Source organism: Solanum stenotomum, chromosome 4 (genome assembly GCF_019186545.1).
Source record: "Solanum stenotomum isolate F172 chromosome 4, ASM1918654v1, whole genome shotgun sequence".
NCBI classification, from domain to species: Eukaryota; Viridiplantae; Streptophyta; class Magnoliopsida; order Solanales; family Solanaceae; genus Solanum; species Solanum stenotomum.
In genome coordinates, this window is record NC_064285.1 from 29,499,608 (window position 1) to 29,505,426 (window position 5,819).

General features: G+C 34.7%; 1 pseudogene; it reads right to left on the reverse strand.

Annotated features, from left to right (window-relative positions):
- Nucleotides 1-1,000: 1,000 nt before the first annotated feature.
- Nucleotides 1,001-5,167, reverse strand: LOC125861419 (AT-rich interactive domain-containing protein 6-like; annotated as a pseudogene).
- Between the last annotated feature and the right edge of the window lie 652 nt (nucleotides 5,168-5,819).

Below are 5,819 nucleotides of genomic sequence, written 5' to 3' on the forward strand. Positions count from 1 at the left end.
TGACCTGAGCCTACACCCCGAAAATAACATGACATACAAAACTCAGAAGAGCCTCATACAGGCCTCATAGCATTCATAACATAAGACATAAGAAATGATGCGGAATTTTAAAACTTTTATCCATACAATCGAAGTCTTTATAAAAGCAAGCGGAGGTCTAACTTTGTCTCATTTAGCCATCTAATACAACTTTGAATCAATAATAGGGTCACATCCCTTCAACATAGTCCGAAATGTAAAATGATATGAAAGAAACTACTAAAGACTCATATGTCCTCGAATCTTGAGGACTCACCACAAGTTAGGAGAATAGTCGATCCAATCTTCAATCCAAGAAGAACACCTCAAACACCGGGACCTACACTTTGTAGAAAAATGTAGAAGAAATATGGGTTAGCACAAATATTTACTAAGTATGATAGCCATGCAAAAATCATGCTAAAAAGGACATTTTGGTTGAAAACCATGCATTTAACAAGTTTGAGGATCATCATGCACTTTTAGTATAAACACATAAGACAACCATATTCATCATATAAGTCATTATAACACATAATAGAACCATTTCTAGGTAACCCTAACTTATACTTGTGCAATGTATGAATAGTATCCCATAATACCACACATACTAAGTACCACTTTCAGGCCACCATAATCATACTTACCATTCTTCATTCTCATCTTAGTTAATACACATAAGCAATGAACCTTCATATTTATTAAGTCATGACAAGGAAAGCATCTTCTAATAACAATCCAAGTTAAGCATTCATTATTACATTAAACCTTTAAGTCAACAATCTCATTAGCATCATTATGAGCACATTCATTAACCCAAACACCAATTGCAAAAAAAAAAGAGAAACTCAATGATTCCAAGAAATAATACACACACATGAACAAGTCCATGTTGATTATACATTTGATAAAATAAATCATGAAAGTACAGACAAGAAAACAAATTGAATGAACTTGATAGAAACAAGTAGCACGATTGGTATTATGTCTCATCTCGTAAAAGCCCAGGCACCAGTGCATAGACCTCAAAGGAATCATTTTGTTTGCATAAAATCATTACAAATCGCATGAGAGAAATTGAATGCATAATCTAGAGGTTCTTAATTCTTTTACTTCTGAGAGGAACTTGTTGTTTCACGAAAATTGATTTTCACCCAATCTGTAAGAGGTCCAACATCAACAACTTGGACATCCAACCTGGCGGATGGAAAGCAATTAATCTTTACATCCGAAATGGAGGAACCAAAAACAGAGAGAGATAGAGAAATACTACTAAAATTCCTAGTACTCTTTTTTCTTTTTTGTGATAAAAACTGCTGGTGTACAATTTGAAGTTCCTGGTATTCAAATTTCTAACAATAGTAACTGTTTTCTATCCTGTAGTAAGCCTATTCACTAAGAAGTTGGTCTTGAGAAGAGATCAAAATTTAGAGAATGCATGTGAGTGATGTCCTCAGCCCGACGGTTCCTAATACCAATGATTGTTGGATTCCATTGTAAGGAAATTGATTTTTCCTGTAGCATGCAACCCAAAAAAGTAGATACACCGCTTGCTCCAAGAAAACAAACTATAAGTGGCATTGTATAAAAAAGTGGATAACCTACACAATAATTTCTCTACAACACCCACAAAGGTGACCGAGTTAGTTGAGCAGGAGATCTCCCAAATGGGGGTCTTAGGTTCGAAACTCCCTGCATACTTTCTCAGTTGAACTCGTCATGGGGCTTGCTAGTGCGGTTTACCTTTCATGATTGGTTTGCTGGCTATTACACTAGAGCGAGATTTACCCCGGCCCTTTGCAACATCCAGAATCCAATATTATAAAGTTTTTAGTTTCTCTTGCACTAGAAATTCTCTATATTTTCTATTAACATTTAAGTCTAACAAGACTAACAGACTACCAGAGAGCATCAGAGCTAAATTAAACATATTAACATGAGTTGAAATTGAATGCAATTCAAAGACCAATCTGACAGGCGACGAAAGAACTTATTAAGATTAAACAAACAAATTCAATTTCAAATGTAGTTTCATTACCACTAGCATTTGTAATGAAACATTCTAGATTTCATCAAAATAACTTAAGATTGACTTAAGAGTTAAAAACATTAGAAGAAAGGATCAAGATAAAGTAAGACTTACTGCTTAGATGTTTCAGTTTCTGCAGCTTTTATTGGGTGCTCCACTTCATTTTGTCCCCGATTCTTAAGAGAACCTGAATACAACAAGCAGTTCTGATGTGGTCACTATTCCTTTTTGATAGAGTATGAGTTAAAACAAAAACTAAAGTTCTCAGATAATGATCCTGATATAGCTACAGTGTTAACTAACAACTACTAAAGGCAAATGTTTTGTAGAGTGCCAGACATCATATTGGGAAATGGTGAGGAGAAAACAACTCAATGATAGAGGTATATGAACAAGTCAAGTTGGCACAAAATTGACGAACAATCTTACCACTAGTTTTTAAGCTCTTCGCATGCTTGGGCGTATTGTAGGCACTGGTGTCCTATAAAAGAAGAAAAACACCAAAATTACTTGTACATGGCAATAGATAGGATCAAACTTTAGAAAATGAATGCCCAAAGACCTCTAGAAGGATTTAACATCAGACCTTTACAATTGGCTCCGCAACCTAACCATAACCAAGAAGGTGTTGCTCCATCCAGCCAAGCCTACAATGAGCATCTGAATCTCTTACTGCCCTTCCTGATGTAGAAATTTGGTAACCACTTCCCTACATAATTACTTTAAATAATACATATTTGTGTGTGTGTGTGTATATATATATACATACATATACTACTAGGCTACATTAGTTGATTCAACATTTAGATGAAGTAAAGACCAACTCCATAACTTAATTCTCATCAAAACAAAATGCCCAACTTCAGTAAATAATCAAATAAGAACATTAAAGTTCATCAAAAGCTTTCTTCTAAATAAAATTTGGTTTTGTTTCATTCAATTTTTTATTGTACATTTAAATATGATGGTCCAATCTGACAATCCTTCAGACACTTCACTAGAGGCTCAGACTGGGAGATTGAGGGCTGGTCGCATTGAACTACAAAGGGACAGCCATGAGGTGTGCACCCACCAACTCCCTATACAAGTAACCTTCTTTAGGAGGGAAAACCCAGTATTATACTGATACAACATACCGGTATCATTTCTAGTCCAACCCTATTTCCGTTAAGGACTTTAATATATAATTGTTTCATCACCACATGGCAAGCTGGTGCTACCAAGCTAGGCTGGATTTTTATCATTCATGTAGTTGATAAAGGCTTTCCCTAGTGACCCTTATCCCAAAGTAAAGCCATACTAATTCATGTCGAAGTCAACTAAAGAAGGATCCATATCAACTTTGAGAACTTGAACGAAGTCAAAATACATCAATGATTCCAACTACTTAGGGTATAGGCTTCCCCATATATCAATTAAAAGGTGTACAACATACAACAGATGTGAATATACATCATATAACAACAATTTAAACATAACGTTACCTCATTGTCAACACCCAAAAAACCAGGACGAGGAGCAATAGGAAGTTGAAGCTCTCTGTTTTGTGTCCTATGCCTTTCGTATTGGAGAAGTATCTAACATACAAAGAAATCATGAGATAATAGATTGTACATAAACAAAAAGTAAGAGATAGATAACTTTTTACAACAAATTCTACTCAAAATCACCATATAAGCATAGATGCATGGAGATGAAGTTCTTTATTCGACTTAAACATCTAAGTTTGGCATTTCAAAATGTGGAAAGCTAAGGCATTTCAGAATGTCCAGCTACCATCTCACAGTCATATAACCTACTTTAAAAAAGAAGTAAAGTAGAACCACGAAAATGAAAAGAAGCAAACCCAAACTATTCAAGTGACTTTATACGCCACCAAAGATGGGTTATTAGTCAAAATTTTCTAAGTTAATACTTCACAAAGCACCCACCAATTTTTTTGATAAGGTTAAATAATTTATTAATGATCGAGCAAAATCCTGTATACAAGTCGTATACAGAGAAATAGAGAATCCATACAAAAATATGGTCCTCTACAAAAGAAATTCAATCCTCTATACAAGTAGGGACCTCATAGGTGCACCAAAAAAGAAACTAGATATAAAAAGGATAATCCTTAGATTTAAAAAACCAATTTCTATCCCTTCAAACACTCTCTCTCTCCTTCCATACAACCCACATAAAAGATAACATGCAAACCACCTACCCACTAACAAGGCGACATAATTCAGGTCCCAGAAACTTACCTTATACCAAATATTAACAACATGGTGAACAATAGTCAAAATATGCTAATAATTATCAAGGGAAGAGAACTTCAGGTTATTACCTTCTCATACAAGTTGTGGAATGTCCAAGAAACAATAGTGCAAGTCCTGATAAACAAGATTATCAGAGCCCCAAAAAAACATTTAGAGAAAGTCGTACAATAGTAGATAAAAGGCTTTGGTATTGTCTAATATATTCAGTTGATTATCAATCCAGTAAGTTCTTATCTTATTTGAGCATCAGATATCGAAACTCATTTCAAACTGAGCAAATCAAGCATAAGGAAGCATCCCGTTAGTATATCATAAAGTTTAGACTCCCTATTCAGAAGCATCTGTAAATATTTTAGGCTTCAAGTCCCTGTGTGCTTAACTCCAGAACCAATTGCCACCACTCAGATACGTGTATAAGATCCCTGGTCCTCTATATTTAACCAAGACCTAACATAAAGAAAGATGCAACATTCCTTGGGTATGTTGTTGTTTGTTAATGTGGTGTATGTTTCTTAGCACTTATAGCCTATGTTTCTCGGACTCGATACGAGTGTCCGATACGGGTGCAAATCTAGATGCTGGATCCTTCATGATCTAATTTTTAAGATTCGGAGATATGGATCCATGTAAGGATAAATGTGCGGGGATTCACCTAAAACTAATTAAAATATCTAAAAGAAGAGTTAGAAACCTAAATTATGAGATATTACGGGAGAACTTGACGAGAATCTAGAAAGATATTAACGGAAAAGGAATGACATAGAAATTTCTAGATAAAAGGTATTTCATTTTCTTCAATTTCACCTTAGCTTTTGTATTGATTACAGACAATCATTAAAACTGTCCACACTTACCCCATTGATTTTGGTCAAAGCACCCAAATTCGGTTGACCAAATTGGACACGGATCCCACACCCATGTCGTGTTGAAACGGGTGTAAACCCAAAGTGAAGAGTCCGAGCAACTTAGCTTATAGCTTGATGTTGGAATCTATGTTGTTATTTTTGCAATAGCACTTCATGTTTCTTTGTATTTTCAATTTTAGTAGTTTTAATACTCTCTCCACTATAAAAAGAATGCCTTTTTCAAAAGTTACCAAGTTCAAAGAAAAGAATGCCTCTTCCCTTTTTTGGCAATTATTAATTTCAACGTGTCACAAGTAGAGTCCGAGCAACTAAGCTTATAGCTTGATGTTGGAATCTATGTTGTTATTTTTGCAAAAGCACTTCATGTTTTCTTCGTATTTTCAATTTTAGTAGTTTTAATACTCTCTCCGCTATAAAAAGAATGCCTCCTTCCAAAGTTACCAAGTTCAAAGAAAAGAATGCCTCTTCCCTTTTTTGGCAATTCTTAATTTCAACGTGTCACAACTCACATGACATGTTCAAGACCACAAGATTAAGGAAATTTTGGTACATTCTATGCATCTTTGGTTTATCTAAACTAAAATCTAAACTGAACCTTCAACCTAAAATTCCTTTTTGAACAATTTTTTATTGTCATTAATCCAT